Here is a 14,918-nt window from a genome sequence, read left to right on the forward strand (position 1 = left end):
TTGCAACCTTACTGTTAACTAGTCCAACACAATAACGACCTTCCTCTCTCTCGTTGCACTCCACAAGGAGACTGCCTGTTACGTGAATGCAGTAAGCCAAGGTAAGTTGCTAGCTAGTATTAAACTTATAAAAAACATCATTCATAATCACTTAACTAAACATGGTTTAGTTAATCAGTTAACTAAACATGGTTGATGATATTACTAGATATTATCTAGTGTGTCCTGCATTGCATATAATCTGACAGAGCATACATGTATCTGACTGAGCGGTGTTAGGCAGAAGCAGGTGCGTAAACATTCATTCATACAGCACTTTGTGTGTTTTGCCAGCAGCTCTTCGTTGTGCGTTAAGCATTGCACTGTTTTTGACTTCAAGCCTATCAACTCCCGAGATGAGGCTGGTGTAACCGAAGTGAAATGGCTAGCTAGTTAGCGCGCGCTAACTAGAGGGGCAGAAGCTATACTGTTACCCTGCAATACTAAAATGCCTATAAGAACATCCAATAGTCAAAGGTTAATGAAATACAAATGGTATAGAGAGAAATAGTCCTATAATTCCTATAATAACTACAACCTAAACGTCTTACCTGGGAATATTGAAGACTCATGTTAAAAGTAACCACCAGCTTTCATATGTTTTCATGTTCTGAGCAAGGAACTGAAACGTTAGCTTTCTTACATAGCACATATTGCACTATTACATTCTTCTCCAACACTTTGTTTTTGTATTATTTAAACCAAATTGAACATGTTTCATTATTTACTTGATGCTAAATTGATTTTATTGTTGTATTATATTAAGTTAAAATAAGTGTTCATTCAGTATTGTTGTAATTGTCATTATTACAAATAAAATGAAGAAATCGTCCGATTAATCGGTATCGGCTTTTTTGGTCCTCCAATAATCAGTATCGCCGTTGAAAAATCATAATCGGTCGACCTCTAGTCTATAGGCCTAGGCTCCAATGTATGATATTGATATTTTAAAAAATATATCTAAAGGAAGAGAAGCTTAGGCCTAACCCAGAGAGAAAGATGGAGATATGCCGGGCGCCATATTTCTGACACCAACATGCGTTCTTAATCCTTGTCAGATAGGCTTCTACTGCTATACAGATGTAGGCGTACTATACAGGAGGAAGAATTCGGCGTGCATAATATTTTTTTTAAATAAAGATGAGCATTATATTGTTACTCCTTTTAATCTAACTTTGGTAGGCCTAAAACATTCTTCCTCACCTCAAGTTCAACTGAGTCAGTTGGACTTCTGGTGCGCACTGCCTTCATAGGCCTGTAGTAGCTAAGCCTAGTGACAATACCACACCAGACCTTCACAAAAGTTTCTAAACTTGATTAGGGTAATTTCAAAGTAAGTCAAGTCATTGTTTTTAGGTAAAATATGAACCGTAGGCCTACCCAACAAATGACAGCAATAGGCTGATATTTATTTGACATCCGGCCTACTTTAAACTTTTATCTTAAATTTAAATGCAGAGCACAAAATTGAAAAACAACTTAATTTAGCTATGAAAATGTCTCAACAAAATGAAACAAAACACTTTTAGCATATTTTAAGAAATGTTTTCGATTCTAAAAAAGCTTACAATAATAATGATAAAACAAATTATAATAAATACTAAAACAAATAAATAAAAGTTTGAAAATCGCATCAAACCTGAATAGCGAGTTGCACACATTCCATTTGGCCTCACCAATGTTCTTCTCATCGTTATCCCTTGAACTTGTCCTCACAGAAGACTATACTCTTTTGTTTTTCTTAAATGAAAAAGGCCTCCATCTTTGCAATCAACAGTAGCCTAGGCCAAAGCTCCTTTCACTCGTGCTCTCTCTCTCTCTTCAGCAGCAGGTGTAAGTGAAATGAGTGGCCGGAACCAGTTTCAGCTGGACATGAACTACATGTTTTATTGAATTGCAATTTGCAAGGTTCTGATCACCTCGCACATTAAATTAACAGAGGACAGATCCAGTTGGTAAATCAATTATAATTGCACTTACCTGAGACCTGTGGCAATTATATAAGACCCCACCCAGATCTGAGACAAAAGTCAGAATTTATGGTCTCGCAATTTCAGGTTTGTTGGACCCGTGAAGATCTCTAGTGTGTACAAAGCTATTCGGATAAAGCCAAGATAAGTGGCTCAATTCAAGTAATGTGTATGTGTGGCATACATGCACATATGTTCCTACAACCATTTATGTCTGTAAATAGATGTATTGACAACCGCAAAGGATTCAACCGGTCTAAGTTACAAAGATTGCATTTGGTTGCCTCTCTAAGAAGACAATCATCCTTCTCTTTACACACACACACACACACACACACACACACACACACACACACACACACACACACACACACACACACACACACACACCCTTTGCAGGGTTTTACTCTCTCTCCTATTATCTTACTGAGTCACTGTCAAAGAAAGGAGAAGATTATCCACCTTTGGGGTTCAATCACACACACCTTTGTTTAGGCTATGTTGTATTTATTTTTATTTATTTCACCTTTATTTAACCAGGTAGGCAAGTTGAGAACAAGTTCTCATTTACAATTGCGACCTGGCCAAGATAAAGCAAAGCAGTTCGACACATACAACGACACAGAGTTACACATGGAGTAAAACAAACATACAGTCAATAAAACAGTAGAAAAATAAGTATATATATGAGGTGAGATAAGGGAGGTAAAGGCAAAAAAAGGCCATGGTGGCAAAGTAAATACAATATAGCAAGTAAAACACTGGAATGGTTGATTTGTAATGGAAGAATGTGCAAAGTAGAAATAAAAATAATGGGGTGCAAAGGAGCAAAATAAATTAAATACAGTAGGGAAAGAGGTAGTTGTTTGGGCTAAATTATAGGTGGGCTATGTACAGGTGTAGTAATCTGTGAGCTGCTCTGACAGTTGGTGCTTTAAGCTAGTGAGGGTGATAAGTGTTTCCAGTTTCAGAGATTTTTGTAGTTCGTTCCAGTCATTGGCAGCAGAGAACTGGAAGGAGAGGCGGCCAAAGAAAGAATTGGTTTTGGGGGTGACTAGAGATATACCTGCTGGAGCGTGTGCTACAGGTGGGAGATGCTATGGTGACCAGCGAGCTGAGATAAGGGGGGACTTTACCTAGCAGGGTCTTGTAGATGACATGGAGCCAGTGGGTTTGGCGACGAGTATGAAGCGAGGACCAGCCAACGAGAGCGTACAGGTCGCAATGGTGGGTAGTATATGGGGCTTTGGTGACAAAACGGATTGCACTGTGATAGACTGCATCCAATTTGTTGAGTAGGGTATTGGAGGCTATTTTGTAAATGACATCGTCGAAGTCGAGGATTGGTAGGATGGTCAGTTTTACAAGGGTATGTTTGGCAGCATGAGTGAAGGATGCTTTGTTGCGAAATAGGAAGCCAATTCTAGATTTAACTTTGGATTGGAGATGTTTGATATGGGTCTGGAAGGAGAGTTTACAGTCTAACCAGACACCTAGGTATTTGTAGTTGTCCACGTATTCTAAGTCAGAGCCGTCCAGAGTAGTGATGTTGGACAGGCGGGCAGGTGCAGGTAGCGATCGGTTGAAGAGCATGCATTTAGTTTTACTTGTATTTAAGAGCAATTGGAGGCCACGGAAGGAGAGTTGAATGGCATTGAAGCTTGCCTGGAGGGTTGTTAACACTGTGTCCAAAGAAGGGCCAGAAGTATACAGAATGGTGTTGTCTGCGTAGAGGTGGATCAGAGATTCACCAGCAGCAAGAGCGACCTCATTGATGTATACAGAGAAGAGAGTCGGTCCAAGAATTGAACCCTATGGCACCCCCATAGAGACTGCCAGAGGTCCGGACAGCAGACCCTCCGACTTGACACACTGAACTCTATCAGAGAAGTAGTTGGTGAACCAGGCGAGGCAATCATTTGAGAAACCAAGAAACCAAGTATACATGTCAGTGTGGCTGTGAGGCCTGTCATTTGTCTATTACAGTGGATGTTCTGTATCAGGTGTTTGTCCATTGAGATTGCATGGCTGTGTGCTCGATTTTAACCAACTGTAAGCAACTGGTGAGGTTGAAATAGCTGAATCCACTAATTTGAAGGGGTGCCCACATGCTTTTGTATATACAGTACCAGTCAAAAGTTCGAACACACCTACTCATTCAAGAGTTTTTCTTTATTTTTACTATTTTCTACATTGTAGAATAATAGTGAAGACATCAACAATATGAAATAACACATTGAATCATGTAGTAACCAATAAAGTGTTACACAAATCAAAGTAGATTTTATAATTGAGATTCTTCAAAGTAGCCACCCTTTGTCTTGATGACAGCTCTGCACACTCTTGGCATTCTCTCAACCAGCTTCATGAGGTAGTAATCTGGAATGCATTTCAATTAACAGGTGTGCCTTGTTAATTTGTGGAATTGCATTGGAGGATGATTTAACAAAAGCGCATTTGTGAAAAAAGCACACTCGTTGCACGAATGTACCTAACCATAAACATCAATACCTTTCTTAAAATCAATACACAGAAGTATATATTTTTTAACCTGCATATTTAGTTAAAAGAAATTAACGTTAGCAGGCAATATTAACTAGGGAAATTGTGTCACTTCTCTTGCGTTCATTGCACGCAGAGTCAGGGTATATGCAACAGTTTGGGCTTCCAGCGAACTAATTTGGGCCGTTGCGAACTAATTTGCCAGAATTTTACATAATTATGACATTACATTGAAGGTTGTGCAATGTAACAGCAATATTTAGACTTATGGATGCCACCTGTTAGATAAAATATGGAACGGTTCCGTATTTTACTGAAAGAATAAACATTTTGTTTTCGAAATGATAGTTTCCGGATTCGACCATATTAATGATATCATTCAAACAGCACTTTCCTGCGTTTGCCAGCAGCTCTTCGCAATGCTTCAAACATTACGCTGTTTATGACTTCAAGCCTATCAACTCCCGAGATTAGGCTGGCAATGCTAAAGTACCTATTAGAACATCCAATAGTCAAAGGTATATGAAATACAAATAGTATAGAGAGAAATAGTCCTATAATTCCAATAATAACTACAACCTAAAACTTCTTACCTGGGAATATTGAAGACTCATGTTAAAAGGAACCACCAGCTTTCATATGTTCTCATGTTCTGAGCAAGGAACTTAAACATTTGCTTTTTTACATGGCATATATTGCACTTTTACTTCCTTCCCCAACACTTTGTTTTTGCATTATTTAAACCAAATTGAACATGTTTCATTATTTATTTGAGACTAAATAGATTTTATTGATGTATTATATTAAGTTAAAATAAAAGTTTTCATTGTTCATTCAGTATTGTTGTAATTGTCATTATTACACATATAAATATATATATAAAATCAGCCGATTAAAAATACCAAATATTATGGCAAGAACAGCTAAAATAAGCAAAGAGAAACGACAGTCCGTCATTGCTATAGGACATGAAGGTCAGTCAATGCAGAAAATTTGAACGTTTATTTTAAGTGCAGTCGGAAAATCCACAAATTGCTACGATGAAGCTGGCTGTCATGGAGACTGCCACAGGAAAGGAAAACTCAGAGTAACCTCTGCTGCCGAGGATAAGTTCATTAGAATTACCAGCCTCAGAAATTGCAGCCCAAATAAATGCTTCATGTAGTTCAAGTAACAGACAAATTTCAACATTAACTGTTCAGAGGAGACTACGTGAATCAGGCCTTCGTGGTTGAATTGCTGCAAAGAAACCACTGCTAAAGGACGCCAATAATAATAAGAGACTTGCTTGTGCCAAGAAACACGAGCAATGGAAATTAGACTGGTGGAAATCTGTCCTTTGGTCTGATTTGAGATTTTTGGTTCCAACCGCCGTGTCTTTGTGAGAAGCAGAGTAGGTGAACGGGTGATCTCCGCATGAGTGGTTCCCACTGTGAAGCATGGAGGAGGTGTGATGGTGTGTGGGGTTTTGCTGGTGACACTGTGTGATTTACTTAGAATTCTCAAGCACACTTAACCAGCATGGCTACCCCTGCATTCTGCAGCGATACACCACCACATCGTTGTTTTTCAACAGGACAATGACGCAACACACCTCCAGGCTGTGTAAGGGCTATTTGACCAAGAAGGAGAGTGATAGAGTGATGCATCAGATGACCTGCCCTCCACAATCACCCGACCTCAACCCAATTGAGATGGATTGGATTGAGTTGGACCGCAGAGGGAAGGAAACGCAGCCAACAAGTACTCAGCATATGTGGGAACTCTTTCAAGACTGTTGGGAAATCATTCCAGGTGAAGCTGGTTGAGAGACTACCAGTAGTGTGCAAAGCTCCCATCAAGGCAAACGGTGGCTACTTTGAAGAATCTAAAAAAATACAAGTTTTACCACTTTGTTTACTACATGTTTCCATATGTGTTATTTCATAGTTTTGATGTCCTCACTATCATTCTACAATGTAGAAAATAGTATAAAATAAAGAAAAACCCTTGAATGAGAAGGTGTGTCCAAACTTTTGACTGGTACTGTATAGTGTATGATCCCTTATTGATGTCACTTGTTAAATCCACTTCAATCAGTGTAGATGAAACAGAGGAGACAAGGCTAAATAATTTAACCTGAGGCAATTGAGACATTTATGTGTGCCATCCAGAGGGTGAATGGGCATGATAAAAGATGTAAGTGCCTTTAAACGGGGTATGGTAGTAGGAGCTAGGCGCACCAGTTTGAGTGTCATGAACTGCAATGCTGCTGGGTTTTTGGCGCTCCAGTGTATATCAGTTTCTAGTGTATATCAAGAACGGTCCACCACCCAAAGGACATCCAGGCAACGGCAGGCCAGTACTCGAAAACGGGTCATTGATGAAAGAGGACAAAGGAGTCTGATGCATTGTGCAGAGCAACAGATGGGCTACAGTTCGTCAACTGACAGTCCAGTACAACATTAGCGCCCAAAATAATACACAACTCGTCATACCTTGACACGAATGGGGTATGGCAGCCGACGACAATAAGTTCCACTTATTTCATCAAAAAATAAACTGCGGCTGCATTGGGCTAAGGAATGAAAACACTGGAGAATTGGAAAAACATTGCCTGGACTGATGAATCCCGGTTCCTGCTGGTGGGTGACTCGGGTATGGAGAAAAACACATGAGTACATGCATCCATCGTGGTGGTGGTGTGGGGTGTGTTTTCATGACACACGTTGAGCCCAGTGATAAAATTGGAGCAACGTTTAAATGCCACAGCATATTTGCCAATAAGGTACAGTGCCTTGCGAAAGTATTCGGCCCCCTTGAACTTTGCGACCTTTTGCCACATTTCAGGCTTCAAACATAAATATATAAAACTGTATTTTTTTGTGAAGAATCAACAACAAGTGGGACACAATCATGAAGTGCAACAACATTTATTGGATATTTCAAACTTTTTTAACAAATCAAAAACTGAAAAATTGGGCGTGCAAAATTATTCAGCCCCTTTACTTTCAGTGCAGCAAACTCTCTCCAGAAGTTCAGTGAGGATCTCTGAATGATCCAATGTTGACCTAAGTGACTAATGATGATAAATACAATCCACCTGTGTGTAATCAAGTCTCCGTATAAATGCACCTGCACTGTGATAGTCTCAGAGGTCCGTTAAAAGCGCAGAGAGCATCATGAAGATCAAGGAACACACCAGGCAGGTCCGAGATACTGTTGTGAAGAAGTTTAAAGCCGGATTTGGATACACAATGATTTCCCAAGCTTTAAACATCCCAAGGAGCACTGTGCAAGCGATAATATTGAAATGGAAGGAGTATCAGACCACTGCAAATCTACCAAGACCTGGCCGTCCCTCTAAACTTTCAGCTCATACAAGGAGAAGACTGATCAGAGATGCAGCCAAGAGGCCAATGATCACTCTGGATGAACTGCAGAGATCTACAGCTGAGTTGGGAGACTCTGTCCATAGGACAACAATCAGTCGTATATTGCACAAATCTGGCCTTTATGGAAGAGTGGCAAGAAGAAAGCCATTTCTTAAAGATATCCATAAAAAGTGTAATTTAAAGTTTGCCACAAGCCACCTGGGAGACACACCAAACATGTGGAAGAAGGTGCTCTGGTCAGATGAAACCAAAATTGAACTTTTTGGCAACAATGCAAAACGTTATGTTTGGCGTAAAAGCAACACAGCTCATCAACCACAACACACCATCCCCACTGTCAAACATGGTGGTGGCAGCATCATGGTTTGGGCCTGCTTTTCTTCAGCAGGGACAGGGAAGATGGTTAAAATTGATGGGAAGATGGATGGAGCCAAATACAGGACCATTCTTGAAGAAAACCTGATGGAGTCTGCAAAAGACCTGAGACTGGGACGGAGATTTGTCTTCCAACAAGACAATGATCCAAAACATAAAGCAAAATCTACAATGGAATGGTTCAAAAATAAACATATCCAGGTGTTAGAATGGCCAAGTCAAAGTCCAGACCTGAATCCAATCGAGAATCTGTGGAAAGAACTGAAAACTGCTGTTCACAAATGCTCTCCATCCAACCTCACTGAGCTCGAGCTGTTTTGCAAGGAGGAATGGGAATAAATTTCAGTCTCTCTATGTGCAAAACTGATAGAGACATACCCCAAGCGACTTACAGCTGTAATCGCAGCAAAATGTGGCGCTACAAAGTATTAACTTAAGGGGGCTGAATAATTTTGCACGCCCTTTTTTTTCGTTTTTGATTTGTTAAAAAAGTTTGAAATATCCAATAAATGGCGTTCCACGTCATGATTGTGTCCCACTTGTTGTTGATTCTTCACAAAAAAATAAGTTTTATATCTTTATGTTTGAAGCCTGAAATGTGGCAAAAGGTCGCAAAGTTCAAGGGGGGCGAATACTTTCGCAAGGCACTGTACATCCGTTCATGTGCGACTAGATTTTTCAGCAGGATGATGCCCCATGCTACAAGGCTAGGATTGTCCAGGAGTGGTTCCACAAACATGGCAGTAAATTCAGCTTACCGCAGTGGCCTGCCCATTCGACAGATCTCAATACAATTTGAGTATCTGTGGGATGAGATGGAACAAGCTTTTCGTAGTAGAAATCCACTACTAGCCAACTTGACACAACTGTGGGAATCATTGGAGATGACATTGGCCAGCATCTCTGTGGAACACTTCTGACACATTTTAGAGTCCATAGTCCGGCTAAATTAGTATATTCTGAGGGCAAAAGTGGGTGCAACTCAATATTAGGAATGTGTTCCTAATGTTTTGTACATTCTGTACAACGTTTACTTCTGTAAATTTACACTGAGGTAATAGTGGTTCTGAGGTCTCACTAGGTTGGAACATGGAGCCTACAATTCCAGGTTTGTGGGTTTGATTTCCCCAGGTTTCCCATGTTGAATATGTAAAGTGTAGCACTGTGGTATGTCAGAATCCCTTGATGATTTTCTGCTGGTGTTCCAACTATATAGAAATGTACAGGAACATATTCCATATTCATTTTGAGGTAGGGTTTGTTCCTGCTGTAGAATGTGTTGATCTCGCTGGCTTCAGAATGATGTGTGGGCGTGCGCGGGCGTTAGTGAGTGTTTGTGTGTGTGTGGGTGTGGGTGGGTGCGTGCGTGTGTGAGTGTGTGGCCGTTAGTTAGTGAGTGTTTGTGTGTGGGCGCGTGAGTGTGTCTCTCCTCAGAGTACTTGAACCTGATCAACGTCAAGTCTCACAATGCAGATTCGTATCGGTGAATGTGTGTCAAAACACAGGCTGGACACAAAGAGACGTCAAATTCAGACATTTGAGAACGTTTGGAGGACGCCGATATATGTAATCGAAGGCGCTCACCCCCCAAAAATGTAAAATTATGGCATAGCACTGGGCTGGAACTCACAAGGCTCAAAGCCAGAGAGCTGCCTTGACCACTGTAGTACTTGGAGCCAAAGGCCTGCCTAAACCACTGCACCGCCCGGAGCCAGAGAAATGCCCAGACCATCGCACCGCTCGGAGCCAGAGAGCTGCCCAGACCGTCGCACCGCTCGGAGCCAGAGAGCTGCCCAGACCGTCACACCGCTCGGAGCCAGAGAGCTGCCTAGACCGTCGCACCGCTCGGAGCCAGAGAGCTGCCTAGACCGTCGCACCGCTCGGAGCCAGAGAGCTGCCTAGACCGTCGCACCGCTCGGAGCCAGAGAGCTGCCTAGACCGTCGCACCGCTCAGAGCCAGAGAGCTGCCTAGACCGTCGCACCGCTCGGAGCCAGAGAGCTGCCTAGACCGTCGCACCGCTCGGAGCCAGAGAGCTGCCTAGACCGTCGCACCGCTCGGAGCCAGAGAGCTGCCTCGACCGTCGCACCGCTCGGAGCCAGAGAGCTGCCTCGACCGTCGCACCGCTCGGAGCCAGAGAGCTGCCTCGACCGTCGCACCGCTCGGAGCCAGAGAGCTGCCTAGACCGTCGCACCGCTCGGAGCCAGAGAGCTGCCTAGACCGTCGCACCGCTCGGAGCCAGAGAGCTGCCTAGACCGTCGCACCGCTCGGAGCCAGAGAGCTGCCTAGACCGTCGCACCGCTCGGAGCCAGAGAGCTGCCTAGACCGTCGCACCGCTCGGAGCCAGAGAGCTGCCTAGACCGTCGCACCGCTCGGAGCCAGAGAGCTGCCTAGACCGTCGCACCGCTCGGAGCCAGAGAGCTGCCTAGACCGCCGCACCGCTCGGAGCCAGAGCGCTGCTTAGATCGCTTTGCAACTCAGAATCAGAGCGCAGCCTAGACCACTCTGCCACGGCAGTTCACCATTCTCTAGCAAGCAGCGAGGGTACTTGATGATACTTCATGTGGAACAGCGCATTGTTTTTAATTATTTTGTTTTAAGCCTTCACGAAGCCTTAGCCCTAACCTTAAGCACTCAAAACAAATACCTAAACTTAACCCTTTCAGTTTATGTTTAACCTTGTAACCACGCGGAATTAACCCTGGAACCACGTGATATGAATTGGTGAAATATTGACTTTCATCCAATTACGTCAAATTCCAAAGTGAAACTATGAGGTCAGGTCAGAACATACCCTCTATGTTCTCGCCGTGTGCTACGCCATCTAAATACCACACGCATAGATGCACACAGGCAAACATAGACATACACTCACACACATACGCATGCACGCAGACACAGTTCTACATGCCACAGTTCAAGATGTTTGCATTACCTGAGTATTTCGATAAATTACATGCATTGAACCGTGAGTAAAGTTATTCATTATTGATTTTGACTACAACACCACATACACCACAACCTCATGAGAGTCTAATCACTTTGTCTGTGTTACCTGGCAGACTTATTTGTAAAGCAGTATTTCTCAATATATTGCAGGTACGTTGAACACTGCCCTAAACAGATGTGATGTTATTCAGCTTATATTCCCTATTCTGTGATATTATGACAGCATTGTGGAAGATTTCCACTGATTTAGCTTGTAAGAAGAGTATAATCATCCTAGATGAACTGGACTGATGTACCGTAAATGAATCCATGAGTTTTAGCTTATTAATTACCAAGTGTGTATCTTCAACTCCCTAAGTCAGCGTTGATTATCATCTATGTTCACAGCTGTTAAAATTTGAATCAAGTCAATCTGATTATCGATTCACCGCCACCCTCTCCCCTTCATCTCCTTCTTCTTATTTCAGGACTCAGCTGTTCTTAGGTCACCCCATGGGCCTCTGAGTGATGAATGCTCATTACAGTAGAAAAATGCATGCTAATCAATCAGTGGCTGCTTAGTGCAACTGTAATTTAAAGCAAATTTAGATTGCAGTAGAGTAGCTCAAGAGTATTTAGTATTTATTAGGATCCCCATTAGCTGCTGCCAAGAGAGATGATAACTCACACAGGTCTTAAATTACTGTTCTGATTTCAACCTAAAATGGCTGCCACGAAGGCCCTTGTCCACACTGCAGCCTATTCAGCAAATTATTCATTTGCCAGTTTCCATAGTGATTCTGGGACATCTCCTTTACAAGCAGCGGACCTAAGTCTAGTTCTGAGGCTATTACAACTTTGAGATAGTAACCTCAAAGCATCCTTCCTGTGTACACCATGGACATGCCTAGACATCTACACAAACACCATCTCACAATAGACATGCCTAGACATCAACGCAAACATCCATCCTACTCCAGACATGCCTAGACCTCTACGCAAACAGCCATCTCACGACGGATGTGCCTAGACCTCTACGCAAACAGCCATCTCACGCCGGACGTGCCTAGACCTCTACGCAAACAGCCATCTCACGCCGGACGTGCCTAGACCTCTACGCAAACAGCCATCTCACGCCGGATGTGCCTAGACCTCTACGCAAACAGCCATCTCACGCCGGACGTGCCTAGACCTCTACGCAAACAGCCATCTCACGCCGGACGTGCCTAGACAACTACGCAAACAGCCATCTCATGCCGGACGTGCATAGACCTCTACGCAAACAGCCATCTCACGCCGTACGTGCCTAGACAACTACGCAAACAGCCATCTCATGCCGGACGTGCCTAGACAACTACGCAAACAGCCATCTCATGCCTTACGTGCCTAGACAACTACGCAAACAGCCATCTCATGCCGGACGTGCATAGACAACTACGCAAACAGCCATCTCACGCCAGACGTGCCTAGATATTTACGCAAACGGCCATCTCACGCCGCATGTGCCTAGACATCTACGCAAGCATCCACCTTCAGTAAATTAGCCTTCTTTCTTGACAAACACAGACAAGACATGATGAAATGCTAAAGTCAATCAGTGGCGTACCTCCTGTCTTTCTGTTTCTTTTTTTCATTACCTTGTGTTTCCTACATTCAGTAGTTCAATTACTGGGACCTCCTTTGAGTGGCTTTTCAATTTTTCCACAGTAAAAGCAACAGGGAACCAGAGACTATTCAATCTGACATAAACCTCAGATAGAGGAAGTTGGAGAAAGTGGCTGCTATTAAAGTGAACTCTGCAAGGTTCAGGTTATTGCTGTCCTAGTCAGTGTCACTTTGATTAAGACAGCCCTAATACATGTCAAGGTCACATCCAGCCAAGGACTAAGCAAGCAATGTGGTTCCAAGTTCAAACAAAGTGGCAATATCAAACAAATCACTATTAGACTGACACGGTGGTGCCTATGTCAAGGTGGCTCGCACCTTTCCCTTTTTGACCTAACACGTCCATCTCAATACAGTGCCTTCAAAAAGTATTCAGACCGCTTGACTTTTTCCAAATTATTACGTTACAGCCTTATTCTAAAATCAATTAAAACATATATAAAAAATCCTCAACAATCTACACACAATACCTCATAATGACAAAGCAAAAACAGGTTTTTATTTAAAAATGAAAAACAAATACCTTATTTACATAAGTATTCAGACCGTTTGATATGAGACTTGAAATTGAGCTCAGGTGCATCCTGTTTCCATTGATCATCCTTGATGTTTCTACAGCTTTGATTGGAGACCACCTGTGGTAAATTCAATTGATTGGACATGATTTGGAAACGCACACACCTGTCTATATAAGGTCCACTGTTGACAGTGCATGTCGGAGCAAAAACCAAGCCATGAGGAATTGTTCGTAGAGCTCCAAGACAGGATTGTGTCGCGGCACAGATCTGGGGAAGGGTACCAAAGAACACAGTGGCCTCAATCATTCTTAAATGGAAGAGGTTTGTAACCACCAACACTCTTCCTAGAACTGGCCATCTGCCCAAACTGAGCAATCGGTGGAGAAGGTCCTTGGTTAGGGAGGTGACCAAGAACCCGATGGTCACTCTCTCAGAGCTCCAGAGTTCTTCTGTGGAGATGGAAGAACCTTGATACCAAGATTGAACTATTTGGCCTGAATGCCAAGCGTCACATCTGGAGGAAACCTGGCACCATCCCTACGGTGAAGTATGGTGGTGACAGCATCATGCTGTGGGGATTTTTTTCAGCGGCAGGGTTTGAGAGACTAGTCAGGATCGAAGGCAAAGATGAATGGCGCAGAGTACAGAGAGATCCTTGATGAAAACCTGCTCCTGAGCGCTCAAGACCTCAGACTGGGGTGAAGGTTCACCTTCCAACAGGACAAAGACCCTAAACACACAGCCAAGACAATGCAGGAGTGGCTTCGGGTCAAATTTCTAAATGTCCTTGAGTGGGCCAGCCAGAGCCCGGACTTGAACCCGATCGAACATCTCCGGAGAGACCTGAAAATAGCTTTGCACCAACGCTCCCCATCCTACCTCCCAGAGTTTGAGAGGATCAGCAGAGATTAACTCCACAAGTACAGCTGTGCCAAGCTTGTAGTGTCATACCCAAGAAGACTTACCCAAGAAAAAGGCTGTAATCTCTGTCAAAGGTGCTTCAACAAAGTACTGAGTAAACAGGACTGAATACTTATGTAAATACTTATGTAATTGTGATATTTCAGTTTTTCTAAAAACCAGTTTTTTTTTTGTCATTATGGGGTATTGTGTGTAGATTGATGAGGGGTGGAAACTATTTTAATACATTTTACAATAAGGCTGTAACCTAACAAAATGTGGGAAAAGTTCATGGGTCTGAATGCTTTCCGAAGGCACTGTACATGAACAATTACATTGTGCTGGAATAAAGAACGGTGCTGGTACACATTTTTGGTGTTCATATTTGATGGGTGGACATTGTGATTTCCCCAAGGCTATGACCTCTGACTTGTGTGTGTCACAAATTTGTATTTTTATTGGCAGAGTATGATGAATTAAGGGTGTCTTGCTTCAGGGTCACCGTGTTGGAGCCCTTATAGCTGCAATCAGCAGTAGAGACGATAGCAAAGCGATCCCCGTCCATGTTTTAGAAAAAATCTATGGGATTGGGCTGGAGGAATGTAACCATGCTCAATTTCATAGACAGAGCTATGGATGCAAAGACTGA

General features: G+C 42.7%; 1 protein-coding gene across 2 annotated transcripts in view; it reads left to right on the forward strand.

Annotated features, from left to right (window-relative positions):
* The window catches only part of LOC135526522 (GPI ethanolamine phosphate transferase 2-like), a 122,146-nt gene that overhangs the window by 42,714 nt on the left and 64,514 nt on the right, over nt 1–14,918 (forward strand). The gene's annotated exons all lie outside the window — the stretch shown is intronic.

This window comes from Oncorhynchus masou, chromosome 32, assembly GCF_036934945.1.
Source record: "Oncorhynchus masou masou isolate Uvic2021 chromosome 32, UVic_Omas_1.1, whole genome shotgun sequence".
Classification (NCBI taxonomy): domain Eukaryota; kingdom Metazoa; phylum Chordata; class Actinopteri; order Salmoniformes; family Salmonidae; genus Oncorhynchus; species Oncorhynchus masou.